General features: G+C 40.9%; 1 long non-coding RNA gene across 1 annotated transcript in view; it reads right to left on the bottom strand.

The window, feature by feature from the left end:
- The window catches only part of LOC137103759 (uncharacterized), a 55703-nt gene that overhangs the window by 5240 nt on the left and 24023 nt on the right, over positions 1–26440 (bottom strand). The window contains exon 2 of the long non-coding RNA XR_010911598.1: positions 6725–6823. This is a non-coding gene — a long non-coding RNA (uncharacterized lncRNA). The remainder of the gene's footprint in view (positions 1–6724; positions 6824–26440) is intronic.

Raw genomic sequence — 26440 nt, 5'->3', positions numbered from 1 at the left:
GAGTGAGTGAGTGAGTGAGTGAGTGAGTGTGTGTGTCCCATGTAGAGACAGACACAGACCTGAAACTAGATGCTTGTAATGTTTAGAATACACTGACATAAGGTCTGACAGTAATAGTTAGTGCAAATATGCTAAATTAAATTTGATGGGATGTTTACGCTTGAATTTGATTTACTGAGTTCCAGCTGAGAACGTCAAATTTAAAACAAAGTCTGTAAGCAAAATGTGTCAAACTGATATTTTTATTATAATTCAGCTGTGAGATCTACAGGAGCAATTATTTGTAAGAAATACATCTTATTACTACAGACCTTGTTTTACTTGGCCTTGACATGGAAATTACCAACCAAATGTGGAGTGTTGTGCAAGAAATTAATAACCAAAACCTTTTGCATGTGAATCCCAAACCTCTATCAACCTGTTGCCACTGTCACCACAAACTTCTTGTTTAGTGGAAACGCTGCACTGTATTTTTTTCCCCCATTTCTCTTATATGAAATGCAATATGAATGTAATGAATCATCGTCGCTCAAATTACACTAAACAAGACACATGCACGTGTATTAAACAACGCTTAAAAGTCTCATGTTAGATTTCTCTTAGATTAGTGATACAAACTGAAAACTGTGTGAGTTTTCGTTCGGTATCAAGCAGAACCAAAGGTGCAGGTCCTGCAATGTGACGCGTTGCAATGACAATGCTGAAACAATATCATGCAGACCTACTATAGATTAACATGATGTTAGTGAAATATTTCTCAAAGTGCCCACAGCTTCCTCTGCCACCAACTCAGACCAAGCGAGGAACCAAAACACACAGATTGGTTAAACCTGATCTTTCACTCATCGACCTTTGTGAAACATTTACGCCTCCTCGTGCATCACACAAACCAAGCATTAAAAGTGTAGCAATCCTTGCTTTGGAAATGTGGACTATTTTCCCTGAACGCTGATGAGTCTACAGACCTTAAAAGTGACTTAAACCTCAGTGTCGTAGGCTGCTTCTCTGAAGATAATCCAGGAGAAAAACGCAACACAGCATCTTGTTAACTGTAAGGTAAATGTTGCTGAGACGCCAACTTTAATGCTGGAGCTAAAAGGATATTCATGTCAAACAAGTCATCAGTATTCAGCTGGACGGCCGGGTTTGGATGAGGGGCAGCAGTCACAGGAAACCGTGCACAAGTCCTTTTAGCTCCCTGGCAAAACGATTAGGCTCCAAATTTTATTATCGTAGCACAGAGGCACCAGCAGCCTGATCAGACCCCAAATGGTAGAAAATAAAGTGCTAAATGTTTCTTATGAGTTCATTTATTCTAAAAGATTTGTGATCCACATGAAAATCACCAGTGCTCTACTCTCAGTAACATTATCGTGTCATTTTCATGTTCTAAAGAAATGTTTTTCTAAAACACAATTAAAAGAACTTGAACAAACTCAAACTCTGCAAGTGTGCAACAATAACAGAGTAACTCTCCAAAATAAGAGTTTTTTCTAGGTTGCCGCAAGTCTCAACGTTTACTGCGAGTCCACAGCAAAAACGTCGTCCAGATCCAACAGAAGGACAATGGACAGAGCAGAGTGTCAGAGAAACTAAAAAGGATCTTCAGAAAACACCACATACCGGTTAACCTCAAACCCTCAAACACACTGAGACAAAGACTCGTTCGTCCGAAAGACCAAACACCTAAACACAAGAAGAGCATCGTAGTGTTTGCAGTCCAGTGCAGTGAAGACTGCTAAGAGCTCTACACAACAGGAGCAACACCTCAGGACCAGAACCAGCAGTGGACCTACACCTTAAGGACAAAGGACACTCTTGAGGATGACAATGTCCACATTTTGGACAGAGAAGACAGATGGTGAAGCCATTAATGTTCACATGGAGAATCCTTCCCTCACATGGTAAATGGTCGGTACTTAAATAGCACTTTTCTACCTATTACGCTTCACACAGCTGGCCAACGCTCACCAGGAGCAACTAAGTTGGGGTTCAGTGTCTTGCTCAAGGACACTTCAACATGTGAATGGAGCGGATCGAACCAACTGGGGAATTGGTGGACAACCGCTCTACCTCCTGCGCCACAGTCCCTCTCACAGAGGAGGAGGCCTCAGGTACAACCTCCCATTTTTCATGCTTGGGGTTGTAATCGTTACATGTTGATGACTCCCCCCTGTTCCCACCTCCCACCTTAACGAGCCTATTCAGGCCAGGGTGGAACAAAGGCTACTCTGAGGATAGAACTGGGTTCCCCAGCCACTTTAGTCACACTGAAGAAGCTGCTTAGATAAGTAGCAAACGATTCTACCCAAGAAGAAAGAAGTCCAGCGGACATGATTCAATCTTGGGATTGTAGCTCTGTGTTCATTTTTGTTATCGTGACAGAACCAATTGCCTCGTAACACACAACAAGAACCTACTGAACCTTCAAGGTGGGAGAAGATCACCCACTGAACGATACTTATGGTTTGAAAAGAACCTTTTCAAATTCCTTCCCAACTGGGTGCAACAGATCACTACAAGTCAAACGGGTTGATGTCCACATCTTTAGAGAAGCACAGTTCAACCCTTTAGTGGCTTTTTGGACATTTATTCTTAATGGACATACAATAAAAATTATTTGAGATTTGACTGAGGTATAATTATAAGAAAGAGGGAGATTTCTGATGCAAACTGCCCCCTATGTTTCACAGTTTGAAAACCAGAACTTTAAATCAAATGTTCACACTATGCAAGAGCAGGTTCATTACAGACTTCCTGATTTTATTCATTCTGCTGTGCACAAAGTCTCCACATGATGGCTGCTGCTTAGTGCTCAGTCTTTATGCTAATCATGTTACTGCTGTGTGGTTATTGTGCTAATAACTTCTTAGGCTGACACATTTTGGCTGCACACACACACACACACACACACACACACACACACACACAGACAGTGCAACAAAACACTTAACAACCCCAGACAGTGATGAGAATCAACAGCTGAGTGTTTAATTCAATATTCATAAATTAATGTGTCGTGCACTGTCAACAAAGCAAAGAACAATGAGGCGAATCCAGTTGATTGTGTCCACACTAACACACGGTTGTAAGCTGGAAACAGTCAATCCATACGTACACGGTGCACAAACCGAGCCCACACGCCTGCATTCACACTGGAGGCCCTGCCAATCGTATCTTATTAAAACACATTACCTGAACAATCCCCATCTCCCCAAACCCATTTAATTCAGCACTGCTCTGAATTCCTGATCTGCAATCTGTTCTCATTACACTTATTCTCACACACTCCCTCTTTATCTGAGACGCCCTCCCCACCCCCCTCCCAAACGTACCCCCTCTTCCTCCCCAAGGTGGACAGTGTAATTGCTGTCGTTTCACCGGTACTGTGTTTGATCTCACGCTTATCCTCTGAAGCCTCTCGCTCATGAAAGAGATGAAGGGAGGAACGCATGTCCCAGGGAAAGACTGTTGTGTGTTGAGTGGGAATCAATTCAGTCTGGTCTGATTTTTGAAGTAATTCAATTATTGCACTAGTAGCAATGGAACTTGGGGCTAAAACACACAAATCACTTCAATCTAAAGCCAATTCCTTCCCTTTTAACCTCTGTATTACACACACACACCAAAGTCATTTTCTCTGCTGCCTTCTATTAGATTCTCATCTGCAGCCCTCGGCGAGCCGTGGACTCTGCAGTCCCTCCCTCTGTAACGCAGACGATGAAGATAATTTATTAATGTTTTATTGAACTGAGCTGCCGGCCTCCACGTGCCTTACAAGATTCAACACGGCAAAAGATGGTTTCACATGTTTCATGTGCAGCTTTCTCTCCTAAGTGATGCTAATGAAGTGTTTTCAAAGCCAGTCACTGTGGTCAAATTACAAAGACCACACAGTATTTAAATCGGTGCAGTGGAGGTTTAATACTAAGAGCTTCTTGTTAGAGGACTTGGGGAAGACAAACCAGACCCATCCTGATCCAATCTGGTTACAGGGTCAAATGTTCTAAGGAATGAGCCTATGTCCAACAGGTGGCCTACACCTGTACTCATGACTCCCATGACACGCAGAAGTTGTGTTCCCTCTCTGCATGTTCCCCCTGTGCTTGTGCGGGTTTCCTCCCACAGTCTGAAGACGTGCATGTTGGTTAACTGGTGAGTGTGAATGGTTGTCTGTCTGTGCTGGACCTGAGACAGACTGGAGGATAAACAGTTACACATAATGGATGGATGGTTTCTTACCACTATTAAAAAAATGGAAGCTAGAGTAACACTGGACAACAACTGTGCACAGATAGTGGTTCAGTTGGATTCAGCACAAAGACACATTATAGAAAAATGTGGTGGTTTGAAATCATTGCCGCGGCCGGACATTAATTCTTCCTCATGGCAAGTAAACTTTATGATTGGGCAAATAGAATGTATCCTGCAGTTATGTGTAAGATAAGTGATGCTCTGCAGTGTTTCCCACTATTGTGTGTTAAACTCTTCTTTCACTGCAGAGCAGCAAACAGCTGTTTGATCTTACGGGAACCATTTCATGCTGTCCCACCGCTGTAGACCCATTTAACCATAACGTCATGAAGCAATATTTACCAGTGTAGACAAAGTGTTCAATCCGTTTGTGTGCAACACATCTTAAATGTTGAGTATGAAGGAGGATATTTTACCACAAATCCAAACCACAAATGCCACCTGCAGGTACAGCTGCCATTTACTGAGTGACAACAAGTCAGACTACAGAGGTTATATTAATGTGTCAAATACAAATTTAATCCGTTACTTTTGTTACTTATTTTTTTAGTAGTATAATGACGACTATAATGTTTTGTTGGGCTTATGTATTTATCGTATATTATCCCTTTTCGTTGCATTGTGTCTGAAATGTGCTATATACATTAAATGACCTAGTCACAGGGATGAACACCTCACACAGTTTTATGACCCTGATATTAATGGACTGATTTCTTCTGAGAGACAGTTTATTTTGGAAAAAAAATATTTTGAAAACTAAAGATTATGTATATTAATAAAATATAATCATTATCAAAATACTTCTCTATTTTATTGATTTTTTTGTATGTCGAGTGACATCAAATCCAAGTGTCCTCATCTGGCCCCTGGTCTCCATCAAACACAAAGAAACATTTCTTCTCGTAGTTTGTGTCGTTTGTCTGCCAACTACCTAAATGTAAATGTATATTACGGATTAAAATAGACTATGTGCTGCTGCTGAACTGTACCAACATCTGCTAAAATGGCCACACAGCTGAATCAACATATTCACCCGACGGATGAATTTATTGTAGGACTGTTGGATTTGACTTAGTTTTAGCTGTGTGTACCTAATAAACTGACAACTGAGAGTGTGTGGCAGCTCTGACTACACGAATGCAGAAAAATACAAAAAAGATCAACTGTTGATACAGAAAATCAATTTAAGGTTTAATTCATTCCAGATCAATAGTTGTAGTATGTTGTGACGTGTGTCTCTTCACATGTGCACATAAACTGACAACATATGAAAAGTGTGTGTGTGTGTGTGTGTGTGTGTGTGTGTCTCAGCCTCAGAGCCACATAAAAAAATAATGAAAGACGAACAATCACCATCCACTGTTCATCTCAATAACAGAGTAATTGCGTCGTTTCTTCACACGTCAGCAGAGGGAGTTCAACTTTTGGGTAACGCAGCTTATTAGCAGTCAGTTACAGCATATTCTGTCCATTACTGCAGCACCGCCCGCTACACAGAACCGTCAATCATTTCAGACAGCTAAACCCATAAATGATTGCATCCTGTTAGAAAGGGGGTTTAGATTAACGCCTGCAGCTCGGCTCGATAACTCCCCAGGAATAATTTCATACCTGTGCAGCAGGAAAAATAAAACTAATATAAGAAAAACTAATCTCAACAAGAAGCTGTTGTTTCCCATCTATTCCAGCTTTGAGTCACTCAGTCACAGGAAACATTTATCATCTACAGCAGGACATTCTCTGTCTGTGTGATGATGAGCAGCCAGTGTCAATGTGTTGTCCCGCTTTTATTTTGAAATTTTGTCCAACAGGAAAGGCTTCCTAACAATCAATCAACACTACCTCAGGGGTCTAAGCATGATGGACTTCTCTTTTTAAAATAACAGATCCCAATTTATGAAATCTGTCCATTAACAACATGCACACGCACAGACCATAAGTATTTGGACACATGCTTCGTGACGCAGGCTCATTCGTACTATAATAGATCAAAGTGCCAGGTCTCTGCTTGAAAGCGAGCAGGTTGATTTTATTATAGAAATGTGTGTAGCTGAAAGACTGTGGCATTTTAATGACTGTCCAACTTTGCAGTCATTTCCTAATAAGTGGTATTTCAACAATCCCCAAACTGAAACTAAAACCAAAGCTGAACTGTTCAGCTCCTCCTAACTGGCCCTTTGAAAATGGCCATAAGAGAACAACAGTCATCTCCTGTCCCAGTATCTGCCCACTAACAGTTAGTGTCTTGCATAATATTTGTACCTCTTGAAAACCCATGTATCATTTTCCTTTCACTTTGCAATTATGTATCACTTTATGTTGGTCTATCACATAAAATCCCAATAAAATGCATTTACATTTGTTGATGTCACGTAACAAAAATGTAGAAAATTTCAAGGTGTATTAATACTTTTGCAAAGCACTGTAAATTTCTGCACAGATGAAATCATCAGTAACAGGTTTTTTTTACCTTTGGACAGACTCAGGCTCCAGCAGTGATTTCTCCATTTCCAGGCTTAACTAGATCAATTCCTACTTTCATGTAACGTCTTCAAAGGCTGCAGCAGAGCTAGAAGAGAAATAATGATTACGTTTGACAGCTATTTACCCCTTTTTTATGTGTATTTATTCTGGGATGTTGCACTGAGAGCAGCCTGAGAGCTGCCCAGCTGCACCTAAAGCACCGATCTTAAGATTGAAATGGGGCCATCACTCAGAGCTGAACAAAAAGTAATATTTAATATTTCAAATTTTGTTATTTCTCTTTCAGAACCTGATATTTTACCTTCATCTCCACAGTCTGCAGTTAAGAGCCCAACGTCAACGCTCAGGTGACAGGATGTAAGATGGCTACCATGGTTACGACTTTTCTTTTCCTAAATGGTTCATATCCACTAATAAAAATCACATTTTCTACGTTGCAGCTTCACAAAGCTGTTACACCACTAAACATTTTAGCATTTTTAGACTTTGCCCAGCGATGGACCCTGAGTACTGCCTGTCAGGCTACATTCAGGATGAAGTACTCAGGGCAGAATTAAAATATTGCAACTTTCTGTATGTTATTAATTCTGTTATCTACAGTTCTCTTTAAAAAAAAAACAAAAAAAAAACACTTAAATGGAACATTCAGAGATAAGGCAATAAGGCCCAGTGTCCTTTGTGGTCACGACCCTTCTGGGAAAACTATTTAATAATGTCCTTTACACATTTATTCTATGAAATAACTAACATTTTGCTTTGAATAGCTGCTCATTAGTCCTGACTCCAAAACCTCCAGCAGGAGGCTGAGACTCTGAGAAAACGCCGCGTCACCTTTTCGCTTTAATTATCTTTTCTGTGACGACTCACACAGACGCAGGAAGCGCAACGAGCAATATTCTGTTCTGCCTTTGAAGACAGGAGTGGAGGTGAATTCAGAAGCAGGGTTATGTTTTAAGACAACGACAGAGAAGAGGGGAAGGGGGACGAGGGGGGGGGTTGTATTAAGCAGAGGCAGGTTGCGAGGGTGAAAGTGATTAGACGCAGAATCCTGTCTGACTGAGATGGGACAGAGAACAAAGGCAGAAACAGACAGGCCTTAGAGCGGCGCCGATACCACGGCAGCTTTCAAACACTGATAAGGACAGGCACAGGTGGGACAGGAGGAGGGGAGGAAGGTGAGGGACACACGGAGGGGGGAGAAGGATTCCCGATAGTGAGAAGTTGGCTCATGCTGTGCGACAGCATGAGCCAAATAGATTCTCACACACACACAACCACCTGCAGTCAGGGAGGATTTGTGGCTTCACCTCTTGTTTGTATGCAGCAAGGGTTTTTTCCCCCCTTTGGGCAGTGACATCTAAAAGTGGAAAGTTAGTCACCTCTGACACGGACACGCACTAATTACATTAGCTGGGATTAAAACTCCACAACAAGGAGGAGGAAACGTCAAGTTTTACACCTGCTTCCGTGTTTCCATCCTCCGTGTGGTCTCCTCCCACTAAAGCTGCAACCTGACGTCGTGAGGAAACACGGAAAAATAAAAACCCATCAGCCAGACACACAGCTGCACTGCGTGACACGTTTCTTCATTGCAAGAAGTTTCCAAGAAATAACTGAAGTAAGTAGGAGACTTTCCTCAACCTCCATTTTATTTCTCTGTGAAATGAAAAAACAACAGCAACATGTCAGTCAGTGCAGAGGTGTGTGTCTGCCTGATGTGTTTTAAGCATTTTGAGACAAAAGCAGAGATCTGCACAGGACAACCAGCTAATCCAGGTTGGAGACTAAACCTGAGTGGAGGGGAATTCAAAAGTGATCCAAAATGGTCCTTTAAATCACTTTGACAGCTAATTATAAACCTGCAGTGAGGATTTTTACTGTGCTGTGCTTTTTTTTTTTTAGAATTTATTTGCATCTGCATTTTATCAGTATTGGATGTTTTATGAAATTCAGCAGAAATAACTTATCAGGCCAAATGACATCCCAGTAGGGGTTTGACTGAAGGTTAGAGAAGCCACCTTAAACCGGCCCGATCAACCACAAAGGTACTAACAGAACTCAGGATGAGACCGTGTTTCCCAGGGTTCACTTGACATTGCAAGTAGAAAATAATAAATCTCCTCCATAAACTGCAAATGTAAAGTATTGATAAAACATCTCTAATCTAATTTATAGTCCTATAATACCCCAAACATGAGTCAGCAAGCTTGGGTCAGCAATTTCTCTTCAGATGACATCTGTGTGATCACCACCGCTGCTCCGGGTGTGAAAGTGTGGTTCTCTCTCAGTGCTCTGCCTGTGCACACAGCTCCAGCTCGTCACATGGATTCACTAGTAATTTACCATGAGACTAATCTATAGTTTGATGTCCGTAATTGTGACTTCATTTGTTGTTAACCCACCCTGCAGACCCCCCCACTCACTAACTTTATGCTGTAGCCTCCATTATATTTGGGCTTAGGCCCCATCTTCATCCGTGATTCACAGCATCACCAGAGGAAATGCACAGCAACTGGTGATGGCTGTGAATCACAGACGTCAAACTCAACAGGACGTTCAACGTGGTACCAATCAGGACCCACGAAGTGGGGAGACTACGTGATACCACTGCCCTAATTTCTATATGGCAAAACCAAACGTAGAAACTGTGCTGGGTTTTTGTTACACATGTCAAAGGATGGAACCCAGAGGCAAATGGAGGAAAATGAAGGGTATTTGTCCTAAACATGATGGAGAGCTACAGAAAGACAGAACGCTGCCTGCATGCACATGAAACATGATGAATTACTTGGACAATAAGGGGATGATTCCTATGGATACTGGGCCCAGTTGTGCATGCACACACACACACACACACACACACACACAGAGTGTGCGTAACGTGCAAAGAGGTTTCATTAGAGGTTTTCAGCATTCTGTGCTCTTATACCTGCGACACTGGCAGATTTTCTCTACTCTTGACTAGAACTGAATGACGCAGACGACTGAGGAGGACAAAAAGTTCTACAGTTTCTATTGTTCACAACAAAGTCTTCATCAGCTGTGCTGTCGTAGTTCACGTCCTTGTCGGCTCCGTGTGTGTAAAGTACGTACTGTATATGAATTCATCATGTCAGCTCCTCACGCTCCACTTTGTTGCCTGGTCCTGATTCACAGAGTGAATAACAGCCAGTGCAGTTGTGCTGTTGCACACAAAACGTTAACCTTCCTTTCTACCTACATGTGATCTGGAACCTGCTGAGAGAGACAAGGGGAAAGTGGCGGACGAGGGCACAAAGCCTGCGTCAAGTGTTTTTTATATTTGTATATCAATAAGTTCAGGACCCTTTGTAGTCAATTCCCAAAGCTGCTAGTGAAGTAGTACACGCAGCATATGAGCTGTCAGATTGGCCAGTTGTATTTGCATTTCTAGCATCAGCACTGGTTTTCACAGTAACGTGCAAAATAATAATCATCATCAATATTAATATAAATATCTGCATTGATTGTTCTACAAAACAAGAAAAACGTGAAATTGTTGATAATTTCTAGTTTCTAGTCTCCATCTACAAGTACATAATGCAAAACATACTCCCAATGATTTTCTGGCAAATAAAATGTTGAGCAAGTTGGTCCTACATGGGAATTTCTATAATAAAAGAACATTGATGATGAAAGAACATTTCTTCTAACTAAATGTGCACAGTTATGTTTAGGGTTCAGTTTGTGAGCTTACGCTGAAACCGAACATAATAGTGTTTCACATTCATCTAGTACAAATGATCTTTTATCATCCAAACTAACTGGTCAATGGTCAAAGAGTGGATTAAAAATGAGTTCTAGTAAAATACTGAAAGTTACTCTGGGGCAAAAGTTTGCATCCCCCCCTTGATAAATAAAAATATAAAATATATAAAATAATAAAAATATAAAAAAATATTGACTTTAAATTCTGATTAAGGAACATTTGAGCATTCATAGAATGTGCATTAAATATTACGTTGATAAAGAACAATTTGTTTTGCTCTTTAAAATAAGGGGATGCAAACTTTTGCACTGGGTGTGTGATCTTAACTTTATTAGGCAGAAAATGCTTTATATTATTTGCCATCAGGGATAAAAATAGTGACAGATTCCAACATAAGGTTATACTCCGAGTACTCTGCAGTTCTCCGTTTGTGGTTTTCATATGAAGTAAATCCACTTTTATCTCGTCTTAGACATATATACGTAAACTAGTTTCAGATGTTTTTAATGTTGGCTTTTACCGATTCAGGGGAAAAAGGAAAGATGGGAATTAAGGTATTGACATGAAATTTAGACCAGCTCAATAAGTCAGGAGAGCTTTACATTCCACTTGATAAAAAAAAAAACAATAACTGTCCCATATTATGATGCTTCAACCTCAGAACATCACAGTCGCTCTAGTATATTTAGCTTCACCTATGAGTCATTTCTTCACTAAATGTGGCACAAAGTTAAATGTTTGTCTCATCGATCACACGCCACAGTTGTTATATTCAGTAATACCAGCTTCAGGTAATGTGTACAACTTTACCCACTTAGCAGCTGTTTTCACCTTCTGTTTTTTGTCCGGGTGGGACCGGCACCAAGGTGGCCCCGGGTGGCTGGGTGGGGGCCGCACCTGGTGGGATGGGATTCAAACCTGCGGCCCTTCTGTATCCCAGCCCAATGCTCTGCCACTGATCCACCACAACGGTATAATTTCTCAGTTTTCTCCGCTATGTACAATCCACCACACTACAAACATCATAGCAGTCCAGCAGGTCAACACGAAGGTTTGTCCAAACTAAACGCATTTTTACTTTCTTCTGAGTTAAGACACTTCACGAGGCCACATCAACACTGCATCAAAGACTTTACATGGCAGGGAAAACCCTGAATAGATAAAATCACAGCCTTTGCGGTTATATAACAGCACAGACTGACGTCGCGACTGCGATTGTTAGCGCAGCACTAACAACGTGTTAACGATGCATCTCCATCGACACTTTAACACTGCAATCAACAAAACATGTTACCTTCACTTTACAACATGCTACCAACACATCAACTTGTGAACATCACATTATGTGCTGCTCACACAAGTGCTCTTCACCTAGAATGTTTGTTCTGGGGTTTTTAACACCTTCCTGCTGATTGACTCTCGAATTGTTCCAACAAAACGCTGAAAGTAAGAAAACTACAAGTTCGGATGGTGAATTGGTTCACGTTTCAGATTGTGTAATGTCAAACCTCTATCATTTTATTAAACTTTAATGCTTTCAAGCGATGCAAGGTATTGTTTTGTTTGAATGCATGAACATAGGTGGAACATAAGATTTCAACATTAATAAGGTTTTAATCTGAGTGAACTTCCAGCACCGAGATGTTTTACAAATGCCTTCAGTGTTTGAACTGTGCACATTCATTCTACATGTCCATTCTCTAATCAGGAACTGCAGCTCTATAGACATCTAATCAACGAATAAGGCCTATACCCCTGATTTCATCTGTCAAAGTTCTAATGATAATTGATTGTGATAATCATCACACTTACTCATAATAATCCATTACTGTCAATGGGAATCTCATACAAACTTACATCAGCATTTAATATCAGCCAATAAACATGCAGATTTTGCAAAACGTTTGCCTCACTATTATATTAATGTCAGCATTTGGATTATAAATAAGAATTATGGATATTATATTTTCAAATTTTCCTCAGTAATAGAAAACTTTCAACAAATCAAACAGTGACATCAGGGTCCGTTTTCTGTCGATCACTGCTCAGTCAAGCAAAGAAAGAGCAAAACAAAAGTTCCAGGATTTTTGGTTTTTAAGCTGATGTGGTGTCATATATATAAAGGTCAAGTCTACATCACAAGTTTTTGCTCACGTTTCCTTAGTTTCAACTCAAGGTGACGATCTCTCCACTCTGCACAGGTTTGTCCAGTACATGCACACGTCTGCAAGAAAAACAAATCTACCTGGGGAAACTGGTTAGTATCCAACTACCCACATTATCTACTATAGGAAAAAAAACCCTTTGGTAGCTTCATTATTAAAGCTACAGTTTGTCTCTTATGTATATTGTTTTTTGTTGTAAAAATAAGACCTAACCATTATCCACACTCCACATTAGAGCAACGTTACTGCTTGATGCCCTGTATTACAAATAAAAAAAAAATCTGAGTGAATTACAGGAGAAAATATCCTGAGGAAGGCAAACAGAAAAAAAGTGTTCCATCTATTTTTTTTGTCAAGATAGAACTAAAAACTGTTAGATTCTGCTGTTAATTGGGTGTTTGCATTAGTAATGATTCTAATCAGTCAAGCACAAGGACACAGTATGTAGATCTGAGCAGCTATTTATTCCAGAGCTGTACATTTCCTGTTTGGAATAAACGCGCTTTTGTTAAAATTTGACTTTGTTGCAAACTACAAGATTGTACTAAGGTTAAAGCTGCAGTACGTCAGTGTTTTGAACACCTCCTTTTGGAAGCGTGCTCCAAAACGTCTCTTAATGTGAAGAGGATCTGCTGACGTCTCCCATTGTACGGCAGAAAAACGAGGCTCATCACTGCGGCCAATCAGAAATTTGAAATGATTCCTTGATTTATTAGTACATTTTGCAGCTTCTTTTTAATCACAATTTTATGATAATAATACCTGACTGGTTGCAGAGAGTCAGAGAGAGAGAGAGAGACAGACAGAGCATTGATTTCGAGTCTCACGCCAGCATACGATGCACATTGCTGCTTTTCTAAGTGCATGTAAATGTAGTCATAGTCTCTACGTGAAGAGCTGAAGGACACTGCACTTTTATTCAGCTTTAAAGTGGTAAAACAGAGGCACCACAGCCTCTATTTGTCTGAAAACTTTTAACCCCTCCCCCCTAACTTCCCTTCACCAGCCTCAGTTCTTACTGAACTGTGTGAAATGCTCCTTTGTCCTGGCTCAGTTACACACTCTCCTTTCCTGAGGGACTTTACAGCCATGTGTTTGGAGTGAATCACATCCAGACATTTGAAGCTCGCAGCACTGAGCTGGACTCCACCTGAGATGCTGAAGGACACTCAGAGGACACACTGACTCAGTCTGCAGACACAGTCCTCAGACTGAGTCAGTGGGCACCATTTTGAGAGCATGCTGTGTGCACAGGGGCTGAACTCAATAAATTGTGCGTCTAGGATTCAGTGACTTTCCAGAACTCCACCATTTATTGATAAAGTGCCAAGAACAAACCGCTGCACAGGAAGTATCATACTGCAGATTTCTTTCAGCTAAATCTTTGATATTGTACCTGAGGCGAAGCATAGATCATGACATTATCACAGATAAGCATGGGGCAGAAAATGAATACACTGCCAGAAGAGAAACGAAGGAGCAGGAAAAGGGCCACGAGAAAGATTTCATATCTTCCTCTCCCGTGCTGGAGTGCACCCTGCCAAAAAAGAACTATATTTATTCTAAAATTAACACAATGATCTATTCAGAAACTCAATTTTAACTCAATTAAAGCTTCTCTCCCTGTCGGTCATGCCTTTGTTGCAGTAATTGTCAGTCTCTGCTTCTCAGACTGGAGTTCTTTGAACATGAATCGGGCTGGAGCTCAAACCTTCTGCAGAGCGAGGGGGAACATTTTAATTCAGCCACACAAGAGGGAAGAGAAACCATGACAGAGTAGCAGGTAGGAGTGGTTTTAGAGCCTGCAGCAAGTGGCACCACACACACACACACACACACACACACACACACACACGCAAGACTGCAAATTGTTGAGCTAATGAATTTCTGAATTCCAGCCTTGGCTCCTGTGATGGTAATGAGCTTATTTTGGCACAAGCTCATAGAGAAGAGAGGAAATGAACAAAATCATATGTGCACACACACACACACACACACACACACACACACACACACACACACACACACAGATCTAAGCCAAACAAAATCTCCTGCTGACAGCAGCTCATCTCACCTCCTCAAGCTTCCTCTGCCTTGCTGTCTGTCGTCTTTTCAACCTGCTTTTCTGCGTGATGTCACCTGTGTAAACCTGTTAGCACGTCAACAAATGAGAGCGGCAGCCTCGCGCATCAACACAGCTCATTTCTATTCATTTCTTTTTCTCTGCTGATTGAGGCTGAGAGTACATTTACAGCCACTGCTGACCTGCAAGCACCTGCTGGTGCACAGGTGTATCGCAGGTATATCACACACACACACACACACCTCAACTCTCAGATTTTAAACCAATGTTCTTTTTTTTTCCCTGAAAAACAATGACATTAGTGCCTCTTTGTATTGAGTTACTCTGCATCAGGGCTGCAACTAACATTTTATTTTCAGGTGATGCAGATCAATGCAGACGCACTTTCGATAATTCGATTACTCGTCTGGTCTTTAAAATGTCAGGAAACAGTGAAAAATCCCGTTAACATTTCACAAACCCCAAGTGGACGCTTTCAAATGTCCTGTTCAACCAACAGCCCAAAAATATACAGTTTAATCTGACAGAAAAACTGTAAATCCTCAGACTGGAGAAAGTAAAGTGCCCCATTCTCGACCCAGGGCATTGTCTCTTTTATAATGCAGCATATCAAGCGTATCAGGATTATAAGAGACACACTCTCTTATAATCCTGATTTGCTTGATTTTACCCAAGCTGTATGTGTGGACCTTTCCCCAGTGCTCGGCCCTCTTCACTCTCCACTGTCTAACAAAGCAAGCTTAAACAGAAGACGAGTGACTGTCCAATCATACTTTGCTAAACAGGAATAATCTGAAAGTGATGTGCATTTTTCCTCCAGGTCACAGGTGCTTCAAACTTCAAATCCACTGTTTGTCAGACCAGTGTTAGGCCAGTTCATGGCGTCTGCGTGGCTTAAATCATTTCTTCGGTCACATTTTGTGCACTGCATTTACTGCTTGTCACATCTGTGGCTCTATATTTATGCAGGAGTTGAGCACATTGCTTTGTTTTTGTTGCCTTGTTCACGTTTTTCAAGCCACATACAGCAAATATAGAATCTTGTTCTCTTTGTTAAAAGGTCACCATCATGTTTACTAGTGTGCCTGCGTGCAAAGCGTTTCCACATAGCACCAGATTGCGGTATATATAGAATTGAGTGCACGTTTAGTTTATTCTTAGTTTATTCTTATTTTTTATTAGTTTATTCTTTAGTTTTTAGTTTATTCTTTTTTAATATAATATAATATAATATAAATAAATAAATAAATATACCTGCATGTGTTAAGCAGTTTGGTTTGCATTAATGTATTTTAGCACCGGGGAATAAAAGTTTTTAAACACATTACATCAGCTGATCATGACATAGCGAGCGAGAGAGAGCAAGAGACCAATCAGGAGATAATGAAAAACAGATCACAGACATCCACTCAGCAACACACCTGCCAGAGTAAAACCCAGACGCTGTTGATTAATAGTGATTCCAATACAGCTTCTCTGATCAGAAAGATGGATAAGAAAATGAAAAAAGGTGAAGGAGAGAGAAAGAGAGAGAGAACAGGAATAAAATCACAACAGGCTGAATTGTCAGCGTTGACAATTTGATGCTACAGGATTCAGCCTGGGGTCATTTCAACAGTGGGGAAATGTAATCACACCTGTCTCAGACAGTCTCGGGTGTTTTCATGTCTTCACTTAAAGGGATCAGTGGTGCACATAAAGACCCCAGGCTGAAACAATAAATGACTACCAACGAGGCCGTCACGTCGTTCTCAGTCATTTTTCTGTTGCTTTGAGATCATTGTGTGTCTCTTTAGGTTCTCAACACTTTACAGCATCATATCCTGCCTTTGCTTGTCACGTGTCCATGTTCAGCAAAATCCCAGCAGTTGATTCGTGTCTATTGTTGTGGTCATTTTTATGCCTACACACCACCAACAACAGTGGCTGCAGGAGGAGGTGGGCTGGGCAACAAGGCAAATTACCTGAATACTATTAAACTAATAAAATTATGTTGTGGAAAAAGCCCAAATCTTCCTCCGCTGTCACTCAAATGGTGGCCAAAGCAGCAATGTCACCTGTCACCGTTCCCTTGGAGCTTCACTGGTCAATAAGTTGAAGTAACGGCAGAAACAGCAGGTGAAGACAAAGGAATCAAACCAGAGAAAGGTCATGTTACCTCAGTGATGTGGAAATGTCAGACATCCCACCTGCTCTTCCTCACTTGTCTTGGTGCACAGGCTTCACTACAACAAAGGTAAAATCATGTCTCCACAGATGAGCGAGCATTAATCACCTTTTAACACGGTATGATGTTTAAAGGTGTTCAGAGTGTAGGTCACCTGTGTGCGCTCACTTTGACTAAGCGTCTTTACAAAGTCTGACTTAATATTAAACATTCAGTCCCAGTAACTGGAGATACGCATATAGCAACAGTGCTATATTTTTGAATTATGTTTCATCTTGAGTTCATGTAGACAAAAAAAAACATGAACATAATATCATGAATTGTTAGTAGTTGTTGTAGTAGTTAGTAGTAGAATTAGTAGTAATACTGTTTTTTCCCCCAGTATTAATAACAATAAATAAATATTTAAATGTTGCTGTAAATAGCTCATAGCTGGAGGTATTATGTTTTTAGCAATGTGTCTCAATCTCCTACACGATATCTCTCAGAAACACGTTCAGAAAATGTCGCCCAAAAACAGAATAACAAAAACAAACAAATAGTGCAAAGATCAAGTTCTTTAAAAAAAAAAAAAAACATAACCTTACGTCTATTACTATGAACATAATCTGAATCCGTTCCAATCCGTTAATCAAGCTTCAAGCCTACAAGACATAAAGGCCTGGATGTCCCACAATTTTTTACTTTTACTAAACTCAAACAAAACTGAAGTAAAAGTATTTGGCCCCAAATATATGCTGTCCAACCATATTGTTACTCTAGATGGCATAAGTCTGGCCTCCAGTACTACTGCAAGGAACCTTGGAGTTATTTTTGACCAGGATTTGTCCTTTACCTCACATATAAAACAAATCTCTAGAACAGCCTTCTTCCACCTACGGAACATCGCCAAAATTAGGAGCATCCTGTCTCAAAGTGAGTAGACCACTTCGCTCTTAGAATGCAGGCCTGTAGTTCCCAGAATTACCAAAGGTAGAATGGGAGGTAGAGCCTTTAGCTATCAAGCTCCTCTCCTGTGATACCAGCTCCCAGTTCAGATTCGGGAAGCAGACACCCTCTCTACTTTTAAGTCTAGGCTTAAAACCTTCCTCTTTGATAAAGATTATAGTTAGTTATAGTTATGCTGCCATAGGCTTAGACTGCTGGGGGACCCACCCCCCAATGCACTGAGCTCCTTTCCTCCTCTTGACCATCTCTCCTCTCACCCCGCTATTGTCACCACTGTATGACATTAACTCTGTGTGTTTTCTCCTGTAGTTGTCTTTGTCCTTCTCTGTCCCCCTCTCTCTGTCCCTTCTTGCAGGTGTCCCCGGGTTTGAAGCTGTGTGTCTTCCAGTGTGCAGCTACTGGTCCTAGCAACCTGCCTGATGTTTTATTGTTCCTTTTGTTGCTCTTTTCTTTTCTCTCTTCACTTTCCACTCACCCCAACCGGTCAAGGCAGATGGTCGTCCACCCTGAGCCTGGTACTGCTGGAGGTTTCTACCGTTAAAGGGAGTTTTTCCTCTCCACTGTTGCCTATGGCTTGGTCTAGTCTTGACTTTATACTGTAAAGTGCCTTGAGATCTCAAAAACAACTTAACTCACCTAAACAAAATATTAATCACTTTACACAGAGGTAATGGGTGAATATTGTTAACCTCCTTTTTTGCAGATGGTAAAAGTCGATATGTGAGTGCTACAGCAGAGCAAAGAGCAGCCTTGATCTGATAATATCCCTAAAGTGTCCTCAGCACAGCATTGTTGTGTGTGAATGACACTCTGCTCCTGTTAGCATCAGCCCGAGGAGAGAAGAGACTGTAACGAGTTAATGAATCCTGTCAGAATAAAGTGTCAATGAGGGCTCAAAGGCTTCTTCCTCGGTGACTTTGTGGTTTGAAGCAGGTTCTATATACCATAGATAAACTACTGAAGACTTGTTAATTCACTGTGATACAAAGCAGCGATCACATTTTCCAGGCTGCATTAGAGGGGCGTTGCTGAAAAGATAAAAACTAAATCTAAATCTTTCTTCAGCTTTTATCGTCATATGCTCTAGAAACTAGTAGAAAAAAATAAAACCACAATCAAGCTGAGAAGATTAGGTTTTCAGAGATGCACAATAACAACAATGACACCTAACATGTCTAAATCAGTAGTGTGCTTTTGTTTGACATCTCTCTTGGCGTCTGTCATCAGAGCCACCGTGCACTCAACACCTCATCAAGTCTTCAAGGAGTCAACACGACTTTTCAAACTTCGTTCAGTCATTGCAGGAGGCCACGAGCAGAAACCATGCTTCAGCTCTACAAACAAAGCGAAGACAACATGGAAGCTTCTTGTTTCCTCTGAACCAGCAGAACCTTGGTGGCTTGTGTTTGCCCCCTGCGTCCCATCTTCATCCTGCCACGTGTCCTGATAAACGTTGCGACCGTCTCTCCTGCGTGGGCGTCCCTGTGCGCCTTTGTCCCTCACGTTCGATGAGTTTTGCAGTGCTTGCCATCATTTCTCTTGTGGTGCCGTTTGATTCCTGCCTTTTTATACTTCGTGATACACATTTGAATTCATTGCAGGCTGAGAACGGTCCACCGTGGTCTCCTTCACAAAAGTGCTTTGTGTGTGAACAAAGAATTGTTTGGTGCCTTTTCTGATCCCTAACCACCCTGTATCCTGCATGCTCTTTGTCGTCTCAGCTACTGGAATCGTTTAAATGCTTCCAACAAAATGCTCACCGTCAGCGCCTGAAAAAGCCCCTGAAACAGCCCCTGACCCCTTCCCAATGTCAAAATTGGAGCAGCAGCACCGGACAATTTCTGTAACTTTTTTCAGTCAGACGCACTTTAACCTTTACTTCACTAAACTTCTGGGAACAAGTAGCCCAATCCAAAAAGCATCTCCGAGAGATTGAAAGTGTGCGGCGTTATCCCCATTTGTACCATTTATCCGGTCTCACCCGTCTCCGTGATAGCAGGCTTTTCACCAGGCTATAAACATCTGGTCATGACTCCTCTGACGGGAAATGTGCACCCGAAGTCCTCAATCACATTCGTACTGTTGGATTCAACAGCTCACACTGAACCTGACAGCACTTGTTTGCCGCTTGATACAAAACTGTCAGCTCTCAGTCTGTATGGGTTCCTGCATCCTCCTCGACAAATTCTAGGACTGTTGTTTTAACTGTTTGTCATGCGGTTTTCTAGCTTAGAAATAGATTCCTGGATATGGAATGATTAATTCTTTCCAAATAGAGCTAATCTTCGCCATCTGGTGAAGATTTAGCTAATTTTTCGTATTTCTCTTTACTGTACATTGCAGGGGAAGAAAATGATTGTGACGCCCTACTCTGCATTGTACTCTGCCCAAGGTGGAAACAGGAAGCAGAGGCTGCTGCTTAGTTCAATCCTTTATAGCTAATCAGACCGAGTCCTAGGGAATAAGTTCATGAGAAACATGCCGTCTTCTCTTAGACCTTTGTTTACACATTTCTTTTTTTTTTTTTAGCTTAAGATATGTGTGAAATGGGATCATGATTAGCCCTTAAATTCTGAAGGTTTGATCAAAAGCCTACTTTGTTAAGCCAGTGTGACCTTTGACCTACAAATTGTAATTTGTAGGCCAGATTTACCACAAACCTTTGTGGTGTTCGCAGCCTCTGTTCCATTTCATGCTTCTCTTATGTTCCTTCGATGTGTTAATGTTATCATTTAACAAACATTTGCTTCCATAGGGAGTTTTCTTAGGCACAGCGTGTTTTGAGTATGTATACATTATATAGAGACAGAGAATAAGAATGTGTGTGTGTATTGGCACACACACACACACACACACTTTTTGCCTTTAAAAAAATAACAATACAGTGCACATTTGAAATGTCTGTAGCAGAAGGGGTAGAAGGGCCTATTATGAGCCATTATAGACAATTTGAAGTCATTATGAGCACTCATTGGTGTAAATGGGTATCACTGTGTGAAATGCTCTGGCATCTTACATACCTGTCCAACTGTCAGAAATAAGTAGAGGAGCGAGGGTGAGTGGCAGAGAACACAAGTGGAGAAGTGGGGGGGGTGGGGGACAGACAGAGAGACAGAGAGACAGAGAGAGAGAGAGAACAAAAAGCTGAGGGAATTTAAAAGCAAGAGTGGGAGAGAAAGAGATTTAAAAAGCTGTGTTATAATCGTCAATAGGCCGAGCTATTGTCTAACTGATCAATCTGAGAGAAGGTCAAACTTAAACACACACAAAAAAAAAAATGAGCTTGAACAGACATACGAGAAACAGTGAAAAATTCAGCCGCATACTGTATCTGAAAACAGCAAATCGGAAAAAGCTTTCTTGTGTTTGTGGAAGGATTTAATGGTTTTTAGAAAGGGCAGACAAACAGGCTGTTTGTGTCCAGGCAGCTGTAGATGAGCTGTCCTTGCTGCTCAACACAGATACCACAGCATAATGTGTGTCAGGAGGTTAAAAAAGGCTGCTTCATATCAGCAGCTCAGTGTGTTGTGTGTTTTGTGTATCGCCTTAAATTTGTTGCTTAATTGGAACATTTCATGAAATCGGTTGAGTTCGTACACAGTTTAATTTCCTCACACATGGAAAACTGTCAATGTCTCTATGTTTGGACACAGGCCGTACAGCCAGGCAGATGGGGAAACACCAGTTAGAGTGGCACCACCAGGAGGAAACTGTAATTTACAATTACCCTGCACTGCAGCAAAGACTACAGACAAGTGGAGGAAGCACTCTGCCCGGTGCACATCCCTAAAATCAGAGTCATGGATTTAAGAGTCGGTGGCATCTCAAATATGTAGGAAATGACTATATCTGCTCATTCATGGAACATTACATCCTCACTTCAGGAGCCGTCCTGCAAACATGAGATTTAAAACAAATGCAACCTTCAGACGACGCTAACAAATTGTAAGCAGTGAAGGGGCCGGTGTCATAGAGGGGAGAGTCCAGAGGAAAGATAGGACATCTTGAAAAAGAGCAACATGTTTAAATGTCAACTCCAAATCTGTATCCACACTGCATGTTTTACTAATGCTACTGCTTGGTGCTAAGGATTGTTTTACGTTTCAAAATGAAAGAAGGGAGGACGAGGTTTCCTAAGGAAGCAATAAACTAAAAACTGTTCAAAGGCCATTTGCAGAAATAGTGATTGTAGTTCTGATCAGAGAAGCACAAGGCCACAGAATGCTGATCAAAGCATTTACTTATTTTATTCAAGAGCTGTTCATTTCCTGTTTTGAAAAAAATAATTATTTTGTTAAATTAAACTTTGCAATAAAACAATCTTGCAGTTTGCAACAGACAAACTCCATCCAGAGTTACAAGTTAGCCAGGTTATTAAGTCATGTTTCACTTAGAGCTGAACAATTAATCCTTTTTAAAATCAATAAAAGCAATTTAACAAAATGTAATTTTTTAAATCACAAAAGCTGCAATTATTTTTTTAAATGCTACAATAAGAACCATTTGCACAGGCTCCACATGCAGAGAGCTGCCCTCTCACACCTGCAGGAGTAGTAAGTGAGACACAAAAAGATTTAATGGCAGTGTTGCTAATGGTAGTGAAAATGGCCTCAGCAGAAGCAAAACCATGACGTCAACGTGCAAGAGAGCACACAGGCTAAAACCAGTCACGTCGGTAGATTGGATATATTTTAGTTTAGAGAGGATGCACAGCGGGAACAAGAAGCCATCACCACAAACCTCCTCGTCCTAAACAGACTGCATTTGACCAGTTAATGATTAAAAACCATGTTGGATAATCTCACCACCACATTTCAAAATTGCAATTCAGAGTTTACTGCGAGTTCACTAGGATTCAACATGTTGGCATAAGAGCGTTTTCAGGGTGAATGTGAAGTGAATTTGTGCAGATGTGAAAAACTACTGTCCTGTCTTGGAGCCAAAGGGTGAACAGCACCACTGCTAACATCTGCTTTATTGGAGTAACATTATTTTTGAATAATGTTCCGTGTTACTGTGCATGTGTGTAACCTCACTGAGAGAGCTCTTAATTCTGAGCATGATCATTTTTTTGCTCAAAATTGCAAAGGTTCCTTAATAAAAATGTTTTCAAACAACAGAAAAAGTTGACTCCAAATGAGTTTTCCTGCTGCTCATTTATATTTATTTTATATCTTTTTATCCTTCTTATATCTTCTCCCAATTATAAAGTCATAGCCTGAAAGCAACAACACCACTTCTTCCTCTCTGAGAGTCCGTCTGTAGTGATCCATTATTTGGTTTGGATTGATTTATTTGACTTAAATGAATTCCTCTCTGAATTAAGAAAACATTTATACATTCACAAATTAATGCACCAAGAATGTATTTTTTCTCCGAAAGCTTTTTCCTTCTCCTGTGTGCAGACTGGAACCCAGGAGATTTGGCCATTCGCCTACATCTGATGAATCTCCACAGTACAAATATTTACTGTTAATGAGGCTGGCTTCCAGAGAAAGAGCATAAAGTTTTAATTCATCTCCTCTCGAGGTCCACAGATGTCTCCGAATAATCACCTCAGGATCCCCAGAGACGTCGGCAGAGACAAACCAGATCCTATTTAATGTTAATATACGTAACACACATTTGTGTGAATGATTCCAATGTTTTAGTCTAAAGTTTATGCAAATTCTATCCAATCAATCTATTGTCCTAATGAACAAATAAAATATGACGAACCAAATTTTTGAGACGTTTGAGGCCACACCCCTCATTCACACCCTCGAAGTATATCAATCTCTCCAGGGTTAAAAAGCAGCAGCAGGGGGAAAGTCACGAGGTTTCAGGTACTGAATCGAGCTCTGAGCCTCACAGTGGACTTTATCATGCTGTAATCACATTTATCACGCTGCTTTCACTGCTTTTAATTCAAGTACAGAAAGCTCTTTGTGATCAGCTGCTTAAGTGACAGGGACTTGTGCTAAGACACTCAGCTACAGGCTGCACATCGGTGAAGTGAAAACGACCAAGACCACGTCCTCGAACTATGTTCCTATTCAACTAAACCGCAATCGCAAATGTGTTTTCTTAGTGAACATATCAGAAGACGGAATATGTTTGGATGCAACATATTTTTGAAAACTAAGAAATGTGGGAATTTTTGACTTAAATTCTTGCTGCCTTGTACCTCACTTGTAAGTCGCTTTGGATAAAAGCGTCTGACAAATGACTAAATGTAAATGTAAAAAAATGAAGTGCTGTTTATTAAGACAATGTCTTAAAAGACACCTTCACTCATACTGAACCTGCTTCTTTTGGTTCTAGTTTGTGTAGAACATGTAAATTAATTCCATTAAACTTCTGACTTCCCAATATTAACATCTCTCCAGATGACATCACTAGGAGGAACCTTCAGTTCAGATGATATCATAATGGTTAAGGTGAAAAGTTAAAGTTTCCAATTGACGCCATATTTGTTTTGGTTCAAGAACATGTGTAACATTCACTGGTCGGATGTGTGCTACTTCCAGACTGGGACTAGAAATCTGTGATAGTTGGTGGAAACTTTTATGTGCGAATGGTCCAGTCTTTGACAATCTTCAGGTGTGTCCACAGCTTAAGTCACAGGAAGTCATCACTCTCCTGCTGGGACTCATGGTGGTGGACTCACAGTGTGTTTGACTCAGTAAAAAATATTTTGTAGTTGGAAGTAAATTCTGTTCCGAACGTGTGGAGGTTTTAAATCTAAAAGCAAACAAGTGGAAATGAGAATAAACCTGAAACTGTTTCCTTGCTGGAGAACATCGTTTTCTCACTGAAGTTGTTTTAATGCAGATGCAGTTTTAGTGTCTCGATTGAGACGGTTTCTGCTCGTTTGAGAACAGAACTACACAACAGCTACATCACCACAAAACTAATGGATTTTACACAAAAATATGTTTACGTCCTCCAAATGTTAGTTTGATTTTGTTTCTGCTACTTGTCCCTCACAGAGCACTGGCTTTACACCTTGTTTTAACTGAATGCAGCTCAACGTGCCAACAATACTCATGATGCCAATTAAAAACGTACCATCTACAGCTCACGTAAAGCTGGAGAAACACCAGAAGACTAGGAAGACTGTCCAAAACTGGACCGTTCCACCAACCTTTACAGATTTCTAGTCTCTGACAATCTGAAAGTAGCAAACACCTGACGACTAAGCAAACTCGTGGCAACCTAACGACTGGAAATCCCGACATAGACACACACAGCCCAAATGTTGCGAATGCCCAAACAAATATGGTGGAAACAGCAGTGTTGATCCTTTAACACGGCTGTTATCACTTCTCTTCTGTGAGAATACAGCAGATCTCCAAAGCTCGGACAATTGCAATCACACACACACACACACACACACACACACACACACACCTGATCATTTAGCTGTACCGCTTCGTTCAATGCAGCAGCAATTAACACCGAGCCGACTGGCGACTTAATGATGCAGCTGCTTTCTCCTTTTGTGGTATTTTGAGGTAAATAAGGTGGAGGGGAGGACGAGTCGGACGTTTGAAGTCAAAATGTCACCTGCAACGACGGCCTACGGGGTCTATTATCAGAGGTGACAGATGAAGCGGCTTTATCTGCAGGCCTCCCGTGGTCGTCAGCGTGGCTGCAGCCCCGGGCCCCACACACCATGAATACGGGGATTAAAAACAGAAGCCTCAATGACCAAAGCACTGAGCAGCACAAAAAGTAAAAGCTGTAAAATACCATCGAGAGCAGACAGCAGCTCGTTTAGACACGCTCTTTATCTGTTTCCAGCAACCTTTACAATCTCTGTCACACTAGAAGTTAACTCCAATTTGATTTTTGAAATAACTTCTCTGCAGAATCTGACACTTTCATACTCAAATATTTGGACAGCAGCACATTTTATTAGCCAGCTTTATCATTTATTCATTTGTTTTACTCAATATATGTGGCAACCACCAAGTAACGTTAAAACAACACGAGGCCGCCCAACAAACCTTTAGCAGTCAGGCTTTTAGAAAAAAAAACTCCCTCTGCATCATCCACTTTTAGTATTAATGAAGTATCCATGGTTTTATTTCGCACCCGATATGAAGAAAGCAACGTGCAACTGGTCAAATAAACATGGTCTGGACTGCAACTTTGAAATAAAAAACACAACAACAACATGGCCTCTGTCCTGTGTCAAGCTCAGGTCTTGAATTCAGCAGTATCCGTCTGATTCAGTGGGTTTCATGCTTAGGCAGAACTTTGCTCAGAGCCCATAAAATGCTGCCTGCAGATCCATTTCTGTTATGACCTTTCTATACAGCTAAACTAAACTGCAAATACATTGTGCGGAGAACATAACTCAAAATCAGATTAGGTTTCCTGTCAACACAATAATATGAAAATGACAAGTCGCACATATGTTGACACTGGATATAACAGTAAAATGTTCCCATTTGTTCCTGCACTTTGTTCATCCATCCCAACTATGTACTTTGTGTCAAACAATGTTTCATGAGAACATCCAGTGAAGTACATTCTCCTCAAAAGCAAGTATGTTTAGATACACAGGAATTCAGGAGATTTGTGGTGGTGAAAGTTGTTCTCCTGTCCCCTATTTAAGAAGTCGT

Source organism: Channa argus, chromosome 18, assembly GCF_033026475.1.
Source record: "Channa argus isolate prfri chromosome 18, Channa argus male v1.0, whole genome shotgun sequence".
Lineage (NCBI taxonomy): Eukaryota > Metazoa > Chordata > Actinopteri > Anabantiformes > Channidae > Channa > Channa argus.
Note: the sequence above shows the minus strand (reverse complement) of the source record. Positions and strands in the feature narration are given on the sequence as shown.